The 26661-nt window shown below is 36.5% G+C and overlaps 1 protein-coding gene across 1 annotated transcript in view; it reads left to right on the plus strand.

Annotated features, from left to right (window-relative positions):
* atxn1a (ataxin 1a) overlaps window positions 1–26661 on the plus strand; it is a 127757-nt gene that overhangs the window by 15560 nt on the left and 85536 nt on the right. The window contains 1 exon segment of the mRNA XM_038300318.1: window positions 25960–26149. The gene's annotated coding sequence lies outside the window, so the exon portion shown is untranslated.

Genomic DNA, 26661 nt, shown 5'->3' on the forward strand with positions numbered 1-26661 from the left:
ATCGATCTAATGCTGGCGATGTTTGCAAGTTCAAAGATTCTTGTTGCAAAATTGCTCCTGTAGTTCCCAACCTTCAATGCACCCTTTCCCCGAGCATGATCTAATTTCAGGAAAATGTGTACACGGCCAAGAGGTTGCTCTGATTGTAGGTTTTTATTTAAACTTCTTGCAAGGGGTTTTACCCTCTCTCCTAAATGTGTTTGCCAAGTTCAGCACATGATTACAGTCGGAAAATACAAATACTATACAGTTCCCCCTGGAAAAAGGAGATTTGTGAGATTTATATTGTTGTTGTTTGCTTCTAATCTTTGAAAACCCAGGCAAAGTTTCTTAATACCTTGTAAATGTAGTAAGCTTGTGTCCTTTTACTCATTTACATGTTTGTTTTTACCAGAAGGTCCAATGTGGTGGAAAATAATTGATCTGAGAAAATGTGATTTAGACAGGATGAGGAATTTGTTTATATTATCAAATTTTCAGCACCTTAAAAAAACAAGCAACCCTTTAAATACCTCCATAACTTTATCATACATGTACATGATAGTATGTCTATCACCTACCCTTTGTGATCTGCATTTAGCCAGAAAAGGTGTGGCATGCATCATGCCTCAGTCAACACTTGAAAAAGTCCTTTAGGGCAATTACAGCGTAAATGCTTTTGTCTGATTTTTTCAGTCTACTCTTCTTTGCAAACTAGATCAAACTTAGTCTGAACTTTCCTGAAGATTTAGCTCTAGACTGTTTTGGCACATATTTAAGCTTTTATCACTGTAGCTTTAGCTGCATATATTCAGGATATGTTCTGCTGGAAGGTAACCTCAATGTCTGTTTTTTAAGTATTTTCTGACATCTAGTTGGTTTTCTTCCAGCATTGCCCAGTTTTTAGGTTGATCAAGTTTAGACAATATTGACTAGTTTCTGTCTAATAAGTTCCCCCAGCATGATGCAGCCATGACCATGTTTCCTTTTCATTCAGTGGTTTGTTTATTTAAAGCATCTTATAACTTTTTTTTTATAAAAGTTGTACTTTCATAATATCTGTTTAGACAAAATGCTTTCTTTTGACATACATCCTGAATTTCAGATGATAGATTAAGTACTTTTCTAATATTTATGTGTAAAGCTTAGGATATTTTCAACTAACCTATACCTGTTTTAAGCTTTCACACAACTGTCTGGTGCAACACCTGTCTGTGGTGTTCCTCGGTTTTTGTAATCCTTTAGGTTATTTAATGTTTTTCTTATTTTAAAAAGTCCCCATGCTCTCACTGTATTTATGCTGTAGTTAAATTACACAGGTAGATACTAGATACTAATAAGGTCACTCCTGAGCATATCTTCCTTCCTTGATCTTTCCTTCCTCTTCTTTTTTTCCATCACATAAAATCCCGGAGAATACATTACAGTTTGTGGCTGTAATGTGACAATATATGGAAAACCTAAGGGCAATAATACATTTGCAAGGCATGGAGTAAGCACCACTATGCCAGTTAAGTTCACACAGTATTAATCATTTGGGAAATCACACAAATCCAGTGTGAGCATTACTTCTTGTAGATCAGCCTTTTTCTCCCGGATTTAGGCTTTGGTGAGTCAATAAAAAAAATCCAAGCTTGATTCTCGACATTTTTGCATGACTCAGATTGAACTTCATCTGCGTAAAATATTAAAATATCTGGCATTGGTTTATTTTACGTTTGAGTTTATAATGGCCAGGCTATTATGCATTTAAAAATGGCTTTAAATCCAGTTTTAAAAATGCATCTACATTTTTGACAGTATTTAAAATTCTACAATTGGATTTAGATTAATTTATCTATCTATAAAACTATGGGTGTTTCCTAGGATTTTCATTATTTTCAGCTAATATTATTAGACGGTTTATCGATCATAGATAAAATGTGCTAATGAAGCCATAATGGTCCTGTTAATATGTGCAATATTCATGTAAGTGATTATGGTTTATGTCTTAATGCTAATGTTAATTCTATTCTTTATCAATGTCTTACTGTGCAGCATTTTGAAAACATGCTTCTTTAACAGGAAAAGTGTTATCATTGCAGATTAAACTTTCATGAAACCTCTTAATTTTCCATTGATATTCTCTGGTCATTGTATTTCTGAGTGAAATGAGATTCAAATCATATTTAACCAGTTTAAGACTTAGACAACTTTTATTGTCATTTTGTAATTTCGTTTTGTACAGCTCTCATGACATTTTTTTATTTCTTAAAATGCAGCAGTGATCACATGTAAACAGTGTGGGAGAAAAATAACATGGTGCAAAAAAATGCAGTGATATGGAAGTTCAGAGCATTACAATATATATGGTGCAATTATGCAGTGTTTTGGTGTGGTAAGGCGGTGACTGGTAGTGTTGACAAAGATAAAGTTGTAAAAAAACGTGATTATAGTTGGTTATATTTGTAATACGTAACATAAAGGAAACATGAAGAAAATGTTATCATTCCTCGTGTGCTTCCCTTCATCTTCTTGCTGCTTCATTGCAGGGAATTACTCAGCTGTTTGCTTGATGCTGTGCAAGTTGTTAGCCTGCAATTTTGTGCATTTTCCCACGCACACTTGCTAGGCTTAGATCTGATTGGGTGTGACGATGCATGTGTGTGTGTTGAGTCAGGCTGGGTTAAAAAGAAATTGCTGCATTTTCAGAGAGCAACAACTGTGCGCCTGCCCCACTTTCAGTCCTTTAATCATGCATAGGCACTTGGGGCACTCCTGTGTGCATCTGTGTGCAGAGAACTCATGTTGAGCACAGCGTTAGAAAGGGTTCTAGTACAGTATATGTCAGAGGGGAATGCACTCAGAACTCCCTGACCTTAGATTACCCTTTGCATGTGTTTGTTTGTGTCAGTGCTCACTAATGCGTACGTCTTTTCCAACACTACCAGTCACTGCCGGTTTAGTGCCCTCATTTAGGTTTCTTGCAGCTACTTTGTTTAAAATTTGTTCTTCAGGCATTAACTTTCTTTATACCCTATTCAAGCTTTATAAACATTACCATAACAGAAATTATAGAAATCTGTGAAAATTACAGCATACAGTATAAGCATGTTTCATATAAAAGCTTTAAAAAGTTAAAATTGAACTACAATTTTCAAATGCCTACTGTAAAAAAAAAAAATTCATTTCAGTTAACAGAAGACTCTAGCCTTTCTGACAAAGTATGGACATACTGTTTAATTGCTGCACACTATTTTAGGGGATGGTTTAAGAATGTAAATTCAGTGTGACCTTGAAGTGTTTGTAGCCCCCTGGTGCCCATTACTGTGACTAATGTCCAGCATAACAAGAAGTCTTGACAAGCTGTACTTGGCAAGAACAGGAAACGAAACACAAGTGTTGTAAGTTCAGTGGAGATCAGAAAATATCCCATTCATTCCTTCATTCACTGCTGGATTGCAGTAAGTAATGTAGACTGTATTTAACAACACAATATTGCTCCATTAGTAGACACAAGCCATGTTTCCATCCAACTCAAATGAGAATTTTGAGCAAACTTTAAAGTTTGAAGAAGAAAAGGTCAATTTGTGGTGTTTCCATTTGGTTTGAAGCTTATTAACCAAGTGACACAAAGCGTAATGACGTCGTACATCATCGTCCACAAAACTTGGCTGCAATGAAGAGGAAGTAGAGGCTGCAATCTTAATGTACCACCGGTTTAGAAAGTTTTAATGAATTAATTGGGCAAGTTATTCTTAGGTCAACATCTTAGTCAGTAATGGCACGGTTGTGTCCGGCCATTTTTACGTGCATAATAGGGATATCCAGGTAAGAAGCCAACAGCAGAAACAGCTGATCAGTCATGTGAGGTAAAAATGTGCTACTTGAAACCTGATTCAAAAACAGTGTTTAAACCTTTTTTTGCGCTTTAACCCTATTTTGCAAAAGCCAAAACCCAACTCAAGCCCGTATAAAAACTGGGGAATTCAAGGGATTTAATTTTTTATTTTTATTTTGCCATTTCCATCAAGCTTTTCTGGTGTGGTACTTTAAAATGCACGTTGAAAAAAAGGAAATTAATAGGTTTTTACTCACTGCTCACCCAGCCTTACAACCACAATGCTAAAGCCAAGGTTAACATATTAACCAAATATTGTAATGTTCCCCTAAGCATCAGTGGAATTTCCTGATATTTATGGTGGTTTCTTCACCTCCGGCATCAGTTAAACCATCACGCTAAAGGAGGATATTCTATCGGAGTGTACAGAAGTTTATGAGCAGATGGACGTGAACAAAGTATTTTTTACAAAATTTTTAATCAGTAGTCATTATAGCTCTTCATTTTAAGGCTTTACATCTAAACTGTGATTATTTTTCAACCACTTTTTTGTTTTAATTTTCTTTGGACCAGCCAAATTCATTTTAATAATTCACTTAAGGGTTTCATTGCCTTTGCGACTATGAACAATGGCCTATTGTCTCATTATAAGCTTAAACTTAATGCATCTTTGATTTGAAAATTCAGTTTTGTTAATGTGCTTTTATATTGCAAGTGCATCTAATTGCCCAGCCCTAATTTGTTTTGTATTTGATGACTAATGCCTTTTCTTACTGTCCCAGAAATCAGTCTATATGTGCAATTTGGAGTTGGGTGCACTGCTTTCCAGCCAAATGTACATTTTAACTGGAAGTGCAGCACACATCGGTCTTCTTTTGGACTTGGCCCTGGGGATTATGGCTTATTTGACTGAAGTGTTTTTTTTTTTGTGGCAATCATCTCAAGGGTTAGCTTTGATACACATGGTAGCCTCACCAACACAAGTGTTACTGTAAACTGGACTGCGGATACCTCTCTGTGATTTGGATGAGGATGTAGAACTGGCATGACAAAACTGATTCAATGTCTCTATCAACTACTACTACAACACCCTTGACCCAGATGTGCTGCTGCCACTACAATAATAAGCCGCCATGCTCTCTCTACCGAAGATTAGTGCTTGCTCAAAACAAATGCAACACAGGGATTATTTCTTACATAATTTAAATGGTTTTAGGGCTGGGATGTAATATTCTGATATGTTTTGTTTAGGTAGTAGAATTTTTTTTTATTCTTAGACTGGAATACTAACAGAAAATTGTCTGCTCTCCTGCCAGACATCTCTGCCAATCAAAGGGGTTTCATCTCATCAACTCTTACGCTCACAAAAAATAGGCTTTTCCTTCTTGTTCAGTGGATTTCTTGCAGTTTAAAAAACACCTCGCTGAACATTTTTAAACAAACAGTTGACAGTTGTGCATTGAAATGCTTAGTTTATCTCCTACTCTGTAGGTATGTGTATTTCTCCCCATTTGTTAAGCTGACACAGAGCAGTACATGTTGCAGTAGAGGTGAATGAGGTTTGTGATGATAATTATGATGGAGTTTGGGTTGCTTAGATGTATTTCTACAAGTTCATGTACTATACGTAACATAATTTTGTATGTACCTGTAAATACAAGCTAAATAATTGAATCGTTTGGTCTCTGCAGAGTTTTAGGTGTTTTTTTTTCTTTTTTTATTGTCTGTTATGCTTTGCTGTCTAATTTAGTTTTATTTTCTTTGTGTTTCTTGCGTCATTGTACAATAAAAATACAGGACTTAAAATTGTTCTCGCTACACCCAGACTTATAACAACAAAAGCCTTTCTTTATTTTCTTAATTTGCCTTGTCCCTTTTTGGTCCTAGTCATTTTTGGTTGCTTACTATCTAAAATTAATTTAGAACATCAGTTCTTTGGTATTATCTCTCTGAGGAAATCAGATTGGCAAACTGACTTCATCTGAAAACATGACGAGTAGGCTTTTATTTGAAACTTGGCTTTTTTGATGCCTCCAAGTTGAGCTTTATGAGCTTTGTAAATTGGATATGTTTTTATCTTTTAATATGTTCTGTGATATGTGATTTTCAATATATGGCTGCTGAGTAGCACAGCTGCCTTGCAGCAAGAAGGCTCTGGGTTCAATTCCTGGCCTGGCCTGGGTCGTTCTGCTTGGAGTTTGCTTTTTCTCCCTGTGCATGTGTGGGTTCTCTCCAGGTACTCCGGCTTCCTTCTACAGTCCAAAAACATGACTGTTAGGTTAATTGGCTTTTCTAAATTCTCCTCAGGTGTGAGTGTGGTAAATGGTAAATGGCACGTACGCTTTACACTACGGGGTTTGAACCGTCAACCCTTCGATTTCAGGGCACTGACCGAAATTGAAGTGTCGCCCACAGTGTGAATGGTTGTTTGTCGTGTTTGTCTCTGTGATGGACTGCCGACCAATCTAGGGAGTATATCCGCTAGTCTATTGCATATATACTGTTGGAGATGGGCACCAGCAACCCTTGCGACCCAAGCGGGGATAAGCATGATGGAAAACAGATTTAGATTTTTTTTTGTAAAAATTGCCTTTTATATTTGTTGTTATTATTGATATTAATGAATATGCATAGCTATTATATACAGAAATTCTACTCAACCTTCTGTCCTTGTTTTAAGCAGCAGCTGTTCCTTGTCAAAGCTGAAACAAAACATAATACCTGATGAAAGTAAAAGTTGTTTAAAGGCTTGAAAAGCAATTAAATTAATACAGAACTGCTTTAAATTAAATAAGCCTAGTGCCACATAAAGATAACGTTGTTAGGGGTTGGAGGTATTCCCCTTAAGTTGTGCTCTAAAAGGGAAATAGGGACACAACTTGTTCATTATAAGACGTTTGTTTGATAGATTAGATAAAGTTTTTATTATAAAGAAATAACTGTCATAATGTTAAAGATGTTGACATTTAGTATGTTAAATTTGGGACACTTCACAGTTATGTCTGGAGGCTCCAGCCTGTCAAGTATCGATGGTGGAAGTCACTATGGAATGTTAACAGCCTTGCAGGGTGTGGCCTCACACTGCAAGCAGCTCTGACCCTCTGACCTTGCTTATATAACTGGTGTCAGATTTTTTTCTTTTTTGTTGTCTTTAAACTGCAGAAGAGAAACAACATTTCATGCTATCATGTGGCTGACAGGGCTTGGCACTGACATAACCTGCAGCCACCAGAAATATCCACATGGAGGTCTTTACAATTAGCTGCTGTTTTTTTGTTTGTTTTTTTCGTCAAAGAAACATGGAAAAACTGTGCTGTGGTAAACTTTTCTGGCCCACACACAAAAGCACTATTTGGTTGAGAACTAGCAGACCAAGTCCTCTTTGATGCATGTTGGTGGCAGCATCATGCTGTTGGGGAACTTTCCACTCATGAGGACAGGAAAGCTGGCATATTTCATAACTGAAATACCCCAAATAACTTCCACTTATGTTTGCTCTAATAAGTACAAATAAATAACCTACTGGAAGAAAAAAAAAAAACAGCATTTAAGACTGTATGATTCTTATTTCTCACCCCTTTCCTTCAGTTTTGGAACTAGTTGGTCTCTCTGTTAATGTGGTTGTTCCAGCTCACACATACAGCTCTATCAGTGAAGGTTAAACTAAGATAAGACTTTATTTGGGTTAAGGGCAGTGCAGAATTTTGGAAGTAAGCCATGATCTTACACACACCCACCCACACACACACAGAGTGTCGTTCCTCTCGTCTCCCTGTTCATTGTCCTCTCTTGGTCACTCTGAGGGACAGCTGGTGGGGCGGTGTGAGGCTCTGTACTTTCCGTGTGTGCGTGCATGGGCATGTTAATGTTTGCCATTATCTATTTCAGGTGTGTTAGGAAGGGGGTAAATGCAGTGGTCCGGCCATGTGTTCATGCATTAGTGTGTATCTGTGGATGAGAGCACCTGTACCGCCAGCAGGAAGCTGTCACCATCACTATACTGCCTGACATATGCTGGTGACTTTGCAGAGCCATACTGTGAACCCATACTAACTTTAGAAAAGTTGAATCACTCCAGTCCAGGAAACTATTTGATGCACATGGAAGGTGTAGTCCTTTGGCTAGAACTAGTAATAGGCATAGCATCTTTCACAGAGATAGAAATTTTCATGAAGATTAGTTTTACAAGTAAAACCAAATATACATATCAAAACTCACTTTTGGGTACAGCAAATGCAAAAAGGCTTCTTGTTTGTTGTTTTTCTTTTCCTTGAAAGAGTGATTTAAGTATTTATGGTTTCAAACAGTTTGGTGGAGTCCTTGTGTGGGATTATGTGCTTGTGTGGTCCTCCTTTCAACCTGTTTGCCCTAGTTAGATGTTGGGCTGGTTGGAAGGCGATCAAAGCTCGGCTCTACGGGACTCTGTGTCCCCTCTACCAATGAAGTACATTTGAGGAATGCCGAGTAATTTAATCGGGTTTCAACATGTGATCTAATGCTCATTTTTTGAGCATAAACTTCTCACAGGTAAAAACACAAAGGTACTAATGTGGAGCACTCAAGAGGCTTTTAACGTTATCCTCCCTCTCTCTCTTTTAATACTCTTGCCATGTTTTAGTCACTCATAATATTTTGCATCATTGTTATGTTGTGATTCTCACCTTTTATAACGGATTTCTGTGAGAGACTATTAGGGTTTTAATATCAGACAAATCCATATGCATATTTAGTTATGTATGTGATTTTTTTTTTTTTGTAAACCTTGCATTTTTGAAGGTTCTGTGTCCAGTTTTCTGCTTTTTTTGGAAAAGGAACAACCAACAAAACTACTTCAGAATAATTGCTAGAAATTAGATTTTGGCATTTAAGTTTCTTTTTCCGAAAAAAACTTTACTCCTTAAATTAAAGGAATAACTACGCTGTTGAAAACCCATGAACCATCTTCGGTCTTTTTTTAAGTAGCCCAGTCAAAAAGGCTCTGTGGATTCCGACGGTTGGTTAAAACAGCAGCGTGGGCGACAGCTATTCAGTCTTTATTTGAGTGTGTGGAGGCAGCTGCTTTGCAGGCCAAATGCAAATGTGTTTCCTGACGGTGTCATGAAAGCCTGGGCTGTTTATAAAAAGGCCATCTATTTTCATAAACTTACGTTTTGGTTGTAGCAAAACTAGTCAGAGAATGATTTGGTTTGTCATCGTGTTCCTGTGTGTTCCTGCTCGATCACTTCTGCTTGTCTTTGCATTTAAGTTAATGAGTTTTGAATCTGAGGTTTATGAGCAATAAATTAGTTTTTAATGTATTCCTCTAGGCTAAGGGGTTATGTTCTTATTAGCATCATTGTTAATATAATATGACCTTAATAATATAAGTGCGTTTATTATCAGAATTGGGCCAGCACGGTGTTTAGATGTTATATTGATTATTCGGGTATTAATAAGTTTTAAAAGTTATTGGTAGCACAAATGAGGATTGTTGAAAAACTTAATTTTAGTTTAAAGAACATTTAAAGTTGCCTATGTTCTTGATTTTTGCTTATTGCCCAATGACAGGAGATCAAATGCTTTCAAACTATGTGAAATTTCCCTGCATTAATCACAGTTGAAATGGATGATAAATAACTCCTCCTTAAATGGCCTTCTGGTTTAGCTTTACTGAAAAAGCTATAAACTCAATCATTTACAAATGTTGTATTATTCCTGTATTCAATTCCTGTTTTTCAATAATTTGATTAGAAAAAAAGTATTTTTATTTTTTTTGGTTAAGAGTAAGCATAAAGGTTCTCTGTATGTTTTTTTTTCTTATTTTTTATACTTTATTTTAATGATAAATGTCAACAGTAATCATATAGAATTGTATTACCAAATATTTATTAGTGAGCTGTGCTGCAGGGAATGTTGAAGTAATTTCATAGGAGCAGAAACAATACAACTAAGAGAATGGAAAAAAAAAAAAAACATAAATTAAACATAGCAAAATAAAAAAAAGTGTGTTATTGAAACTTTTTAATACAAAGACCTAAAGCTGTATTAAAAACCAAATAGTTAAGGTGGGTTTTTAAAAGTTTTTTTAAAAGTCTCTTTGCTCTAAATAATCTCATTAATTCATCTTCAAATAACCCTTCTGCTTGTTTAGCTACTGAAATAAAATACAGAAGTAACACATTTACTAATGGTGTCTGTACCAAATAATAATTAATATTATAATATATTGAATACCAGTCTTTGGTTTGGCCTTCCAACCCCCCACATGTTTGCAAATAGTTTTTAGCAGCTTTTTAGCGCAGAACATGATGTGAAAACAACAAAAAAAGCTATGAATGGACATTTGGAAAGCTACTTTTGTTAGCCATACAAAAAGGAATAACTGACATTGAATAGTTTTCTGGATGTTGATAGAATGTTAGTGTCTTATTTTCTTGCTTGCTGTTAAAGCCTAAGCTTGTCACAGAGTGCTCAAAAGCCCCATTTACACTAACCTCTGAAACCTGAGTTTGAGACCGACAGAAGTTGAGGTTTATCACACTACTAAGCAGAATCAACACTAGAAATCATGTGGCACAGTAGGGAAGCTAGTATTTAAGTATTTATGTCTGAAATTTCATGCTTAAGGAGGCTGACTGTAAGGAGATGACGTGGTATGCTCATGCACTTATCTGAGAACTGAGCCAAAACTGAACCGCGATGAGCCCTACTGATGAACTAGTACCATGTTAGTGCAGTTCAGTTGTGTCTCGCTCAGTTGTGCGTGCCGTTTACACTCAACAGTTAACTGGGTTACGTACTCGGACCGATCTCGGCACGGTCTCCAACTTTTTTTGTATTTGCTCTCCAGCTTTCTACATTTCAGGAAATGCTGGAAATAATGCTTAAACAGGTTTGTGTCAATCTGAATAGGATTTACATAGATCTAGAACACATAGATATAGACTGTGTTTGATGAGTAAATATTTTAAGGATCTAGAGTATTAAAAAAGAGCTCTTTTTAAGGCAAATGAAAATTTCGTAATCATCTTACATGAACTTGGAAGTTCAGGTTTTCATTTGATAATGTCTTAGATATATATAATTCGCAGAGTAGGCTAAGATATCTAAGTTTTATTTTTATGTTTTATCTATTTTTGTCTCACCCTGCAAGGACCTATAAGACAGAAACTATGTAGTTGATTTTGCAGTAAACATCTGCAACTTTCTCTCCTGACAGTAAGTCCCTCATGATGTCTCAATCCTGTTGTTGCTGACAAAATACATTTACATCTTAATGCATCCTTCTACAGCAGTCCATCTTGCTTTGGCCAAGTTGTGGCAGCACATTATTGATTTTTTTAGTTGCAAAGCTAGCGCCTACATCTAGTTGATGTGCTGTTTCTTTGAAATGTGTTTTAGCCGTAGTGGACGCATATTTGTGGTTATCAGCTGGGAGAAGTTTCATCATCAGGTAGCTTGTTCAGGCAGCTTTGGCGACCGGCACACTTTGACCTGCAGGGGTAGTGTGGAGAGCGGATGAGTGGGTTGCATAATGCAGGTCATGTTTCTTTCAGTGTCACATTGTAGTTGTGGTTCTCCCTTTCTCTTTTATGCTGTCGTAAGTCTGTACAGTTGCAATCAAATCAGCTGCACTAACAATGCAATAAACTTTACATGATAGTTATCACAATTCTTTTGCAATGTTTACAGCTGTAAAATACTGCGGATTCTTTTATGTTCATGCTGCAATGAATCAAATGAGATTGTAATTTCAACTGAATACGATAAAATGTGGACTTTCTATGCTAATGCAGTTCTTCTGTTTGTCTTAAAAGATAGCTCTTAAGAAATACGGTGACAATGTGTGCATGCATTTCGTGATTACATGTATGATGCTAATCTTCAGGACAATTCTCTTCTATTCTGTACATTTTTTTTTTTGCTTTCTCTATAAAAAGTATTCACAGTTTTAGTCATATGAAATTCCATCCTTGTGGTTGCCGGGGGGGTTATTGGGTAAAAGGAGAAATATTCATGCACACCTAGGAAGTGTAGTGTGACCATTTCACCTAACATGCATGTCTTTGGTAGCAGAGCGGCCAGGATTTCAACCAATGAAATTCTTCTTACTGCAAGGCAACGGTGATAAGTGTTGCTGTATATGACTATACAGGACATCCCTCATTAGCTGTTATAGCAAGGGACATGCACACCCAGACACATTGTCAGACACTTCAAGTCATGAAGAGAAAACCTTGTTGTTGTAATGCAGAATGAACACACATCCGTCATAGAAACAGCCCTAGAACCCTTATTTCTAATCAGATTTTAATAAATAGTGGCTCAAATTAAAGCTGATAAAATTGAAAAAGTTATGTATCAGAGTATGCACTCTTTCTAGAAATAAATCCATAGGCAGAGTGGGAATGATGCATTAAAGTGAGGACAAATATAACAGTCTGTTCTATGAAGATGCTATAATTTTTATCATCAGTCCAAGTTGCCTAGTTATGGTTGTCACATATTTTGTGTTTTTTTTTTTTTTTTTTTTTGTTTCTGGCCAAAATATAGGATATTCTAAACTTTAGCTAATATTAATGAGTTTTTACTTCAGGGGTGGCCTGGACACTGGAAGCAGCCGGAGACGATGGCCTGGGTCAGCTATCACTGAGGGAGGAGGCCATGAACTGGTCTCACTTAATTCCTTTAAAATTAAGAATATGGTTCACTGGGGTTGGGTATCTAGCCATTGTCATGGGTCAGGTAAAACATAAATACTAGTAAAGCTTTCCAGCACATGGTAGCTTAAAGCATTTTTGTTTAATGCTGAAATATCCAATAATTCAGATTATGACTGTGAACCCTTCATAAACTTCACTTTTAAATTACTTTCTATCAACCACGTGTGGAATTTTGGGGTTTTTTCTCTCACATTTTTGTCAGATTACATTTCATGTTACTTAGATTTCCATAGTTTCAAGCTATCAAAGCAAAAAGTCATTCTACTTCTAAACATTATTTAGGCTTCACAAAGATCACTTCTGATGCCTCTCCTGCTTCTGCAGCCACCCTGACTAAATGCATAGCAGTGGCTCCAGTGTGTCACGCAGTAGTCAGGTGATGTCTCATCTAGTAATATACATCAATGGTGCTAACGGCTCCTCCATCACACGTTCCCCCCATGTGAGTTTAGTTTGATAAAAATCGCATCCATGCAGGGGTGTGTGGTATCAGAAAGAACATGAAATAACATTTCTAAGCACTTTTATTGCAGTCTGGACCACGTTTCTTCTCATTTCCTGTCTGTCGTCCTGCTCTCAGCTAGAACTCCAATTATATTGAGCCACAGTTGTCAAATCAATATTAGTGCTTGAAGAAATGGATTTTTTAGGGGTTAAAATCCTGAGGTTTGTAGCAATGTTGGAGACAATTTGAAGTTAGGAAAAAGACAACATGTAGTGTTATCAGCGATATTATCAACAATAAAATCTCAATCAAAGGTTTTCCTTCTGTGACATTGCCTTACTTACTTTCACATTATATATGTGAATATTACAGACTACCATACATTGTTCTGCAAGTATTCTTATCAATGTTAATACCGTACCTGTTGTGTTGCAGTTACAATCAGGTATAATTTTTATCTGTTTATTAAGAAATGTTAAAATGTTTTGTTGAAAAGTGATGTTGAAGGATGGATTGGAATATGTAGTTAGTCTACAGCAGGACGACAGAAAGTCAATCTTGAAAGCCTTTACTGGTCAGTTCTGATTTTTCTTTTTTTCTTTTTCTACTTCTTACTATTTTTAAACATCCTTTAAAAACAAATTTTTTTGCAAATTTAGATTTTTGAGAATTTATCAGTTTAACTCTTCATACATGTAGCATTTAAGGTGGAAACCATGCCCTTGGTCCCTTATAGTACTTCATGCTTTTTTATCCTGTAGAAAACATATTAAACAATAATCTTTATGTAATATTTTAATAACCTTAAATATCCTTAGTGGACACAAAAAAATGCATTTTAAAACCTGCTGACCTGTTTGCATGAAAACAAATGGTAATTATTAGTTTTAATCCTGTAAATAAGCAGTGGAATGTGGATGTTAGATTGTTTCAAATTTGATCAACAGTTGAATGGTAGAATTGGAAGTGATGATAATATCATAGAATTTAGTGTAATGAGTGCTAGATCAAAAAGACTTAAGCAATTTAAGAAACCATGCTACTCTAGAGGTATGACAGGCAGATAAAATCCATTTTTGTTTTTTTTTTATCTAAAAAAAAGAAAACTAAAATAAAAAAGGTTAATACAAAAAATTCAGAAACAAAGTAATTTAATAAAAAGAGTTAAAAACTTAAACAATATATATTTTAATTCAAATTAATTTTTTTCACATTTTATTATTGCATTTTATTTTTACCATTTTATTTATTTTTATTTTTTTACAGATCAGTTATATAACCCCAAACTGTCATTCAGTAGAGCTCTACACAAACACCTTTATTAGTTTCTAAATAGATAATTCCTCTTTCTTGCTTAAAAGTCTCAAATTTCAAAAAATATTGAAAAGAACACCTATTATAATGTTACACAATCTATTTCCCTTTGTTCTTTCCAAAGTTTAAGATGTTTCTTAAAACTTTCTTAAGTTTTTTTTCTTGCACATATATGTTATTTAACATTTCACTCCAAATAATGAGTGTCCTTAATCTCTTTAATGTCAATGCAATGCTGCTACTTCTAGGGTTAATAATTTCACTCCTGCATGAACACAAACATGTTATAGTGTCTGTATGTGTCTGTGTATGTGGGTACATGAAGGTGTTTCTCTTCCTGTTTGAGACAGGGAAGGGACAACAGAGAGAAGAGCAACATTACTGCAGGCTAAAAGGGTGTTGTGCACCGGCACACAGCATTCTGTCAGGAGGGTTGAGTTCCTCACACAGTGACAGCGAACTGAGCTAGGTGCCTGGAAGCCATCTTTTCACAATATTTAGGCCAATGTTTTCCATGAAGCAGACTGACAGGGTTAAACCAGGTGAAAGCTCTGCTCCGTATTGATGTGACCCCTCAGCTTAAGCCAAGCTGATATTGATTTCTGACAAGATACGGGTTAAGAGAGGATATCATCAACCTGTGCCAGAATTATGGGGGAAAAAATCACACAAAACGTTATTGCATGATGTTGTGGAAGGATTCCTTTTTTTTATTGGTTTAAAAGGCCTCAAGTTAGATTAGAAAACAAATATTTACCAAAACGTTTTTCAAACAAAAATCGATCCCCTTTTTCAAATGTTTTACATTTTATGTGACCGAGTTGTTCTATAGGTTCTGGGGCAATATATCAAATAGTCTTTAAAAAAAAAAACAATCTGCTTGTTTATGTAACACTCTTGCTGTCATTCCAATTTTTTTCAAAAACATTTTTCCGACAAATTCAAAAACAGTGTGCTGTGTCGTGCCAGCATGGTGCTGAAATCTGACCCTCATGCACAATCTGTCTGTCTCCATTCTTAGTATGATATTGTGCAGCAGTAAACCAAAGTGACACTGGAAGGACAGCTGTTAGAAACTACTCTGATTCTGGAAGTTTATGAGTTTATTTAAAATGTCTGCAAAAAATGTAAAAACCCACACACCTTACATTTATAAGGCAACAATTACAGCATTTAATCAGGTTAAAAATAAAAAGCTTTCCAAAGTTTATATGATTTTTTTTTTTTTATGTAGTGTAATCATTATATATACGTTTTATATATATATATATATATATATTTATATATATATATATATATATATATATATATATATATATATATATATATATATATATATATATATATATATATATATATATATATGTGTATATATATATATATATATATGTGTATATATGTGTATATATATATATATATATATATGTGTATATATATATATATATATATATGTGTATATATGTGTATATATATATATGTATATATATATATGTGTGTGTGTGTATATGTTGAATCTTTGTGGTTTTTACATCACATGCGATGCTTGCTTCTTTTCATTTTCTAAATTTTGCCTCAACTTGCAGTGTGTTTTATTTGGGCTCAGAACGTCCATCTTTCTGATACTAACTTTTTGAAGACTGTTTTACAAGCTGCTCCCAGAAAACGTGTCAGGATAACCGAGTTTTCTCTTGCTATATAAAGCATAGAATACAGTAGCTCATTGCTGGCTCTCCCCCCACCTGTTGCTGCACATTGCTGATCAGCTGACTGAAAGGAGGTTCACACACTTGCCTTTCTTTAAGGAAACACAATTACAGATTTTTGAAAATTTTAACCTCTTGGAAAACGGGTACAACTAAGCATTGGGTGGAATTACAGCATAATAATATTTACTTTATTTTATTTAACTTTTATTAAACTAGGATAGTCCCATTAAGATTGACCCCTTTTTTTCAAGGGAGTCTGGCCAAGAAGGAGGAACAAATAAAGCAAAAAGTTAGTTATAAAAAAATAAAAATAACTAATTATTAAATACACCAATCAATATTAATTTGGCATAAAATCAGTGTAATTCTTTCATAGTAAAACAAGCATACAAGAACCACAGTATGCATTCTTTAAATATCAGTAGCATTTAATTCTGTTTCCTTTAAAAATAAGGCCAGGAAGAATAAATATCTAATTTTATAAATATGCTCAAAACTGATATTCTATGTTGTTCTTGCAACAAAAGAGAGAAAATGTTCCTCTTTTATGAGAATGTATGTATTATGTTTTTCTTGTAAGTACAGTCAACATATAAACAAATGGTTGCATTACTATTTCAAATGCTTATAATGCAAAAAAAAAAAAACAATTCACATCAGCTGTTAATCACAAAAAATCAGTAGTTTGCTAAGCCCAGTATTATTCCTAATCCAGATTTAGACTTTCGTAGTAAAAGGATGATTATTTAAAATATCATAGCTAGCAGCATACTTTCCCTTTATTTTGTCTAGGTTTTAATGTGTGGTTAAATTAACTATAATAGTATTAATGGAGCAGAGCTACATTTTGGGAGTTGAATCCCTCATCTGCTCAGGCGTCATTACTATACAGCTGCATAGATGTGTGAGAGTAAAAAACTAAACAAAAAACAATAAATTAAGAGGACTTTTGTGAATGAGGTTGAAATGCTCTTCATTTATCATTTAAATATTCAGTTAGTTTTATTATGTGAAGCGAAAAATACTTCTCGTCTATACGTGATATACTTTAAATAATTGTACCTTGTGCTTTTACCTGCAAATATTAATTGTATTAAACACTTTCTTATAAACACAGCTATTAATAGACTGCCCTACAAAAAATGAAATCTAAGTAAGTCAATTTCTCTTAATATAAGTGCATTTTACATTCATATTTACATTTAAATACGGAATAAAATCAACAGCAGTCTCTCATTTCAAGGGCATAATATCTAATTCTCTTATTTTAAGTGTAAAATATGCATTACATTGTCAGATCATCTATTTACCAACCCAAATTAAGGGTAAATACACTTTTTTCTAAAGACATGTAAAAAAAAATTGCAGTCTGGTTGCGATGTAACTGTTAGCTTAAGCATTATTAGACTTAAACAAAACTCAAACAAGCAAATGATGCATCTACGACATTAGGCCAAAGTGAGGGACAAAAATTGGGGGAGAAATTTTACCCCTCTCTTCCTTACCAAATCAGTAAACCTGAAATGTTGTGAATAAAGTCGAATTATAGTATCTAAATACATTTTAACTTTTAATAAAAAGCCTAATCTCAGAGGGTGTAGGCTAAACAGCAACTCTTTTTATTGAGCGTTCAACTTTATTCACAACATTTCTTAGACTTAGACTTAGACTTAGACTTCTTTATTTGTCATTTTGTATGCACAGGGTGCATACAGAACGAAATTGCGTTACATACACCTTATGAACGTTGCATTGATATTTCAAATGGCACAAGTTATAGAAAAATACAAAAAGTGCAGCAGTGGTCAAAGTGTGAACAGTGCAGAGGATAAGAGACAGTGTGCAAGTTGCAGTGGTTCAGTGCAAAATGGCATTTGTGCAAAAAATGCGTTATTGAAAAATAGAATGAGATGAACAATTAAAGGGCTAAAAGTTAAAAGTTCAGCAGCATTTGATGCCCGATAATGTGCAATAGGTGCAGAGTTCGGATTGTGGATCAAAGGTTCAACAGTCTGATGGCAGTGGGGAAGAAGCTGTTGCACAACCTGGTGGATCTGCAGCGGATGCTGCGGAACCTCTTTCCAGAGGGCAGCAGGGAGAACAGTCCATGGTGGGGGTGTGAGGGGTCTTTGATGATATTACGGGCTCGGGACACGCAGCGCTGTGATGAAATGTCCTTAATGGAGGGAAGAGGAGCCCCAATGATTCCTTCTGCTGTCCTCACCACCCTCCTCACATTCTTCCAGTCAGAGGCTCTGCAGCCTCCACACCACAGAGAGAGACAGCTGGTCAGAATGCTCTCTATGGTGCTTCTGTAGAAGGTTGTGAGGATGGGCGGGGGCAGGCGGGCTCTCCTCATCCTCCGCAGAAAGTACAAGCGCTTCTGTGCCCTCTTCACTAGAGATGAAGTGTTTACAGTCCAGGTGAGGTTGTCCGTGATGTGCACCCCCAGGAACTTTGTGCTGCTGAACACCTCCACAGCTGAGCTGTTGATGAGCAGTGGAGCATGGTGGGGGCAGTTTTTCCTGAAGTCGACGATGATCTCCTTCGTCTTCTCCACGTTCAGGATCAGACTGTTTTCCCCGCACCAGTCCACCAGCTGCTCCACCTCCTCTCTGTAGTCCCGGTCGTTGTCGTCCCTGATGAGGCCCACCACCGTTGTGTCGTCCGCAAACTTCACGATGTGATTGGTGGTGAACCTGGGGACGCAGTCATATGTCATCAGGGTGAACAGCAGGGGGCTCAGGACGCAGCCCTGAGGGGAGCCCGTGCTGAGGGTGATGACGTCAGAGGTGTTCTGACCGACCCGGACCGACTGGATCGATGAATTTCAATCATCAAATGAGTTGCAGGTTTTAGAAATCAGGAAAATTTCCTTTGACCTTTGACTCTCTGTTTTAATGCCAAGAAAAACACTATAACGCTGTAAACATGTAGCCATAGATATTTTTAGTTCAAGGGTATAGTAAGTCAGTCCTGAAGGCCAGCTATCCTCTATGTTTCAGATGTTTTTCTGTTTTCACACATTACTACCAGCTCCTACTTTAATTCAGATTTAATTCCAGGCCTCTGCAGAGTTTGATCACATTCAGAGGAGGCAACTCATTCATTTCTTATACATGTGTTGGAGCAAGTACACGTCTAACACATACAGGAAGCTAGCTGTTAAAGAGTAGGTGGACTGATCTGGTCAATTATCCTCCCTCCACCTTTTTGCAACACAGTGTGGAATTCTGCAAACATGTTTACATATTTCCAAAGAAACCAGTATCTGCAAGGAAATTGGAGATGTTTATTCAAAGTTAGCCAAGTTCATGAAAAGATCTAAACGGAACTTAATAACAGTTTTTTTGGGGGGGGAGAAATTGAGGACACAAGCCTCAAACCGTTGTCTCGTGTGGGTAAACAAAGCCTGGTTGCCATGCTGATTGGGCGTCAGTGTATAAATAGCTTGGGTGTTGCTCTGAATACTCCTCAGAGAGGGCAAGAGAGCAACAGAAAAATGGAATACCAGTCACAGAGATAGTGTAGGACATGGCATGCACGGAAGTTTACCAGGTCTAATGGTTTTACAAAATGAGGAAAAGGTTTTTAAGCTTATAAAAAGGCAGAGAGATAGAAGTGAATATGTGCTTAAGAGTTATGATTCATGTTCAGTGATCTTGACACACCTTTTATGAAGTTTTGCAAAATGTGATATTATCTAAGTGTAAAATTTGAGCTTCTTTTAAGTATAATTTTGTGAACACTGGGCTAAAGGTTAAGTTGATTATTGCATTCAATGCTTTGAATTTAGGAGGTATTAAACTCTCAACAGCATTATCTGTGAAGTTTTAGGCCTTGTATGTATTTATACGGTTAGCTCTGTTTTATTCCCCCCCTTTTTAAGCACAAACTTCAGTGTATTTCATGGGGGTTTATGTAATAAAGCTACAAAAAGTGACTTAACAGGTGAATTGAGGGAAAACGGATTTTTATATTTTATACAAAGAAAAAGAAAAGCTCCTTCTTAATGCCCCCTTGGCAACTATTGTTTTGGCCTGTAATAAAAGGTACACATAGATATGCTTTGATTTAAACTTTTTTTGTATTTCTTACTGTTTGTTTAGTGTTAGGTTTAAACACCAAACATTTTATGCAGTAACCTGTACAAAGAATGACACAGAGAATTTTAGTATGATTCACTTGCAAGGAGAGTGATCAGAGACTGTTCAGTTACAATTCTCCAAACCACTCTGAAACAGTCTCCGCTCTACCAAGCTTTTTATTAAGGAAACGCCCTGGCTACAATGTGGTTCCGACTGCTAAGGGGAGGGGGAAGGGTGAAGCCAGTCGGAACCAGAAGTCTGCAAAACATCATACAGTATCATGAGATAAGAACTTTCACTCCTTTCTCGGTGTTAGTGAGTGCATTTCCCCGTGTTTTCTCCTTGCTGACCTTGAGCAGCCAGCACTCCATCTGCACACACTAATAACAAGCATTAGAAAGACAGCAAGTGAAACATTTCAACACTTTGTGTAATACAAGTATACAGGAATATGCAAATGTGTAAATATGAATGTATAAGTATAATATGATTAAAGTAGAATAACTTGTACAATTAATCCAACATTTCCCCCTGTTTATTCACTTTAAGCTATTTATTTTATCATTCAGTAGTTACTTCTTTTCAGATTTTCAACTATGAAATCATGTTTTAGCTGTTAAAGGGTACACTCAGAGGTACTTTAAACTGGTGGGTTAATGGTAATATCATTGGAATTAGGATAAAAGTCAGGAAAATGCAAAGAGATCTCATCTTCTGCGCTGTATTCATCATCAGATGGGTATTTTTCAGTGGGCATGAGGGCATACATTTCTGCTTTCATGGGTTGCATTGGTAATCAGTCTATTTAGCAGCGCTCTAATACATGGAATACAACAACATCCACATAAGGTCAAGATGGCGGCAAATACAGCTATAGACATTAAAATAGAAAGCACCAATTGTTTGTATTTACCAAAAATGTCTCCAAATCCATCCCACATTTTTGTGTCAACTCCAGAATGGTCTTTCATTTTGCTGTTAAGAGAGCGAAGGCCTTCAAGAGCCTTTGTGAGGCTGCCATCTGCAGCGGTGTTGTTGGGAATAAAGGTGCAACACTGATCTCCAAAAATAGAGCACACACCACCTTTTTCAGCTAACAACATGTCAACAGCAATACGGTTCTGGAAAGCCATCAGAGAGGTAGCTGACAATTGTTCATGGACGGCGGAGAAGCCTTGTTCTGTTTTATTTCCCAGCCTCTGGACGTTATAATGGATGTAGTTGATCCTGTCTACATTTTTATTTATAGTACACCACCAGCATAAAAAAGATTTAAATCCTGCAGAAACTTGATTGGCTAGTTTATACTAATCAGGAACACCTCTGGGTACACCAATGCTATCAATATAAGTAGGATCATCTCCACTCCATGCATCTTCAGATGCCCTCCTCCTTCTAGTATGCTCTGTGTGAGGTAAAATGCTGTTTGCAGTCGTTAACAATTCATCAGTTGTGAGTGATGTAACAGAAACAGGTAAAATCAAAGTGACAGCAGCACATAATCCAGTGGTGTTACATGGAAGTTTGTCAAACAATTTGTCATCTCCACACCACCACCAGATGTCGCTGCGGAATTGAGGTTTTTTTAAAAAAGGTGGATACCAGTAAAATACTTGCACATTGTGTTTCATTTAGTGTGCCTAGTTTCGGGCCCACTCCGGTCCTGTTTACACAGGTGAAATTTGCCACAGCTACTTTTTTCAAAAAGATTGGTTTCTTTTTCTCAGCTGTGGTCAGGGGATAGATGTTATCCCAATAGGTGCAATTATCAGATGGGACTGTATAATTCATTATATTTAGAAGACATTGAGGAGTTATGGTAGCAGGAACCACACGTAACAGCGGTCTAGCTCCCATACACACAAGACAATCATTAGACACTGTTTTAGCTGCTTGTTCTGCCATTAAAAGCCAGTTGTTTGTTTGCCCAGAGATTCCAGTGATGACTTGAAACAATTCATCTGTTTTAAGCGGACCATTAATATTTTGAATTTTTATCTGTTCACCTTGGGCAGAAGTAAGAATCCCTTGTATCTCATCTCTTTCTTGTGTAATATTTACGGGGCACAAATACAAAGGCCAACATGGATCGGTTCCACTAGACCGTGCACATAGAAATGAGGAAGAACAGCCTTCCTTCTCAAGGGGTTCTGCTGTGGAGTTTGTTGTCATAGTGAAAACTTTGGAGGCATGGTTAACAGTGAACCCTGATATTCTCCCCAACCATTATGAGTTCTTTGAACTACGCGAGGAAATAGGTACAAATCATAACCGTGCCAATTTCTCGGGTCATGTTTAAATCTTTGCGAGAATGTTTGAAAAAGAATAGTCACCAAACTGATTACTCTAGTAGAGTTATAGCAGAGATAGACGTCCCTTTTACAAATAGCTGGATCATGAGGGCAACAAGAATCCTTGCTCTGAGCGAGAGCTGAAAACAAAACTAATATGAATAATCGCAACATCATCTAGGTTCAAACTTCAAAAGTGTTCTATGGATAATCTTTTTACACAATGGTCTACTTCCTATGACCTCTCGGCAGAGTTGTTGAACCTTCACCAGTTTGAGATGGTTGTATGCTAAAAAATACAACCCCCTTTGTACGATGGACTTCCTCTGGAGGTCGGTGAAGGAGACCAAATGTGTATTCTATAACAGGTACCACAGTAGAATTACTAGAGTGCTAAGCAGTACGGTAAGGTTCCACAGAATAATTAAGAAAGTGATTTTACTTATTACTCATCTGATCTAACTATCACTTTCTTGCAATCCATTTAGAAAACAAATCTATTATAACCAAACAGAATTGAAAGGATAAATAGGTTTAGGGAAAGCACCTTTTTTTAGGTCTTAAATTTCCTTGAAGATTATGTTTAGCACATATTAGACATGCTTTACAAAAGTTTTTTGCATAAAATATAAATCCATATGCTGTATAATGATGCTCAATGCTCAATCAATCCTACAATCCCCCCGTTTGAGACATGAGTAAAATCATGACTCAATATAGCAGCTCATTCAAAGAATTTTTTATTTGGAAGGATTGGTTTATGTTCTGGTCACATATAGGGGCCATCATGGATTTTAAGATAGTTTGGCTGATTAACATGTTTGTTTCGTTGAATGTCATCCCCATTTCACATGTTTTTAATAAGAAATGTTATGTTTAATACAATGTTACGATGAAAATTAGGACAGCAACTAACAATTATTTCGTAAATCGATCAGTCTATCGTTAATTCTTTCGATTAATTGGTTAGCCAAAAGTTCTGTAAAGAAGATTACTAATGACATTAAACCAGGTGAAACCAAAACATCTCCTCCTGAAGAGCTCCTTGACAGACAAAAACATTATATAATCGTATTTGCAAAATGTTTATAAATTTATTTTACAGTTTTGGTATGATTACTGATCCAAGTGGGTTACTCTGTCGGGGAAAGCTAGATTTGACATGTATATTATGTGTTAGAGTCTCTATACTCCATTTAATGATGAATCACTAAATTTTTTTACGAATATGCAAATAAACAATGAATTTGATTCAGGTTTCAGCCACAGATAAAATACATGAGATGGGCAACACAGAGTAACTACAGCCCAGATGTTCAACTTTCATAGTGAAGTTATTATTTTTAATGAAGCATAGTAGGTAAAATATAAGAGTGGGGTTTAACTCTGCACGATTCTATATATTCAGAAGAAAGTACTGTATTTACCGTCTGTCTCAGTTGTTCAAATGAAATCGTTTACAAAGTGGAAAACAGTCCTAATTCCACATTCATCAGAGCCGGTGATACTCCAACATTGATAAACAGCATCTAGTTAGTGTAGTGCTTAAAAATGTTTATTAATGTAGCAAAATGCTCCTTTTCTCTTTAAACAATGAATTCCTCTCATCAGTACTGATGCTCATATCAAGCATAAAAAAAAAAAAAAAGGGGCATGCATAATGCATAGTACCAATGACACCAGACCAATAGTGTCCCTACCAGGGATGGGATGCCCAGCCTCTGTCTAAGCAAAGCATAGAGCATCCCTGCCTAAGAGGTTAACTGGACATTCAGGTAAAGTCAGTACAGACAGCCGGCAGGAGAGTCCTTCAGGGTCTCTCAACCACACAAGCTGGATCTCCTGCACAGCCTTTAAATGACCTTGAGATAATCGGACTATGACAGTCTCAGGTCCTTGGCCAGCACCTGGAATTTGTTGTTTAACAGTTGTTCTGCATGCACCACTGTCACACAGGAAAACTGTTGGGGTGCTATTCACATGTATAGTTAATACAACTAATCCTTATTTGTGCATATTAATTATGTTTTTGATAAAAATGCTTTTGCTAAAGTGCCATCAGAAGGCTGATAAAATAGAGAGGAAAAAGGAACAAGAACAGAGGGACAAAACCTAGAACAAATAATGAATGTCTATTCTATTAACATTTCTCTATCTGTAGAATGGGACTGTTTTATAGGTTTTCTTGTCAGGGGGGGGGGGAGCCTGCCCTCCCGCGGACTTTAACTGTTTTAAAATTTCTGTTTTACCTGATAGAGTCTAGAATTGTCAGGGTTTTAGTACAAAAGGGGAATCTCGTGACCCCACGCTGAGAGAACTTCAAAAGGGGAATCTCGTGACCCCACGCCCTTCACTTCTATCTTCTTCTTTTTTTTTTTTTTTTATATTATTATATTTTTATACATTTTTTATATTTTTATATATTTTTCTTCCAATAATTCTCTCACTCCTTATTAAAAGAAAAACTACTCACAATTCTCTGCGTCCTCGAAATGCTTCAACCGTCGGACCCCAGCTAGTTAGGGAGAGACCAGTCCCGTAAAGGGTCTGTTTGCTGCGGCCGCAGGCTTATCTGGGTCTCACTTACCTGCTGGGGGTCGTCGGGTATCTTGCAATCCGGCTCGAAGGACCAATTAATGTTAGGTTTAAACACCAAACATTTTATGCAGTAACCTGTACAAAGAATGACACAGAGAATTTTAGTATGATTCACTTGCAAGGAGAGTGATCAGAGACTGTTCAGTTACAATTCTCCAAACCACTCTGAAACAGTCTCCGCTCTACCAAGCTTTTTATTAAGGAAACGCCCTGGCTACAATGTGGTTCCGACTGCTAAGGGGAGGGGGAAGGGTGAAGCCAGTCGGAACCAGAAGTCTGCAAAACATCATACAGTATCATGAGATAAGAACTTTCACTCCTTTCTCGGTGTTAGTGAGTGCATTTCCCCGTGTTTTCTCCTTGCTGACCTTGAGCAGCCAGCACTCCATCTGCACACACTAATAACAAGCATTAGAAAGACAGCAAGTGAAACATTTCAACACTTTGTGTAATACAAGTATACAGGAATATGCAAATGTGTAAATATGAATGTATAAGTATAATATGATTAAAGTAGAATAACTTGTACAATTAATCCAACATTTAGGGTTACTGTTCCAATAAAAGTGGCCCAGTTTTGTATCCTTATCAACTTTTAACAGGGCTACTGCTGATCTAATTTGGATCAGTTTGACTCTTCCTGGTGGAGATAAGCCTCAGCATGATAATGCCACTATCATGTTTAATTAGAGGAATGGTGCCATCCCTAGTTTACACTTTCTTTTTTTATTGTTCTGTTTTTACAAAGTAGGGGACCTCTGAAATAATCGGTCACACATATTTTTATCAGATAAAAGGAAATGAATGCAAGTGTATGCCACACTTTGCAGATTGTTGATCTGTCACATACAGTTAAAGACAAAGGAAAATACCATGATATTTACAAGTGGAAACGTGTAAGGGATATGAGTAAAAAGTAGTTTTCTGCAAAGGACCTGTAAAATATCTTGTAAAATGTGAACTTTTGCAGAAAGTTGAAAGAATGACCTAAAGTCTTTCTCTTTGTTTTCTTGCAGGGAATGTTGGCTGTAGCAACAGACGGACAAACTTAAAAGGACAGAAAGACTTTTGAGTTTTTTCTCCTCCACTCCTGGAGAGATTCAGCCTTTCATATCAGTCAACGTAAAGCTCCTGGTAATCGTCCGCTCCCAGCTGAGCCGGACGCTCCACATTCTTGGCCCACGTAGCTTTGACTCCTCTGCTCAGGTAAGAGTCAAGTGAAACGCTTTTACCAAACAAATTGGTCAAATGGGGTGCCTCGTTTATCTGTTGTAGTGTTTGTGTCTTGTCGGCTTAAAGTGAACTCTGATATGGGTTAAAAAAATGTTCTTTTAATGGGAATTTAGTCAGGCAATAAATGTAATAAATGTGTCAGACATTCAGAGCCATTAGCTATTGCAGCCATGGTAACCAGAAAGCTTGGTCTTTGAATTTTCTTTGATTGATTCACTTAAAAAGGAAGAAAAGTGGTAGTTTAAGTTTGTCTCCTACTTAGTGCCTTCAAGTGCCTTTTCTGTTCATTGTAAGGCCACTAGTGATTGTTTTATATGAAACTTTATTTTCTTTTTCTTTATTCACCACTTTGACTACTATAACATTCCTTATCTTACCTCCTGGGCATAACTGTGTGGAAAAGGTGCCAAAAAGGTTCAAAAGTGAAATATGAAGAGCCTGCTAAATGAAGACTGTGTGTGTTTATAAAATTGACAGTTTAAGCT

The sequence above is a fragment of the Cyprinodon tularosa genome, unplaced genomic scaffold (genome assembly GCF_016077235.1).
Source record: "Cyprinodon tularosa strain WSP-4 unplaced genomic scaffold, ASM1607723v1 ctg446, whole genome shotgun sequence".
NCBI classification, from domain to species: domain Eukaryota; kingdom Metazoa; phylum Chordata; class Actinopteri; order Cyprinodontiformes; family Cyprinodontidae; genus Cyprinodon; species Cyprinodon tularosa.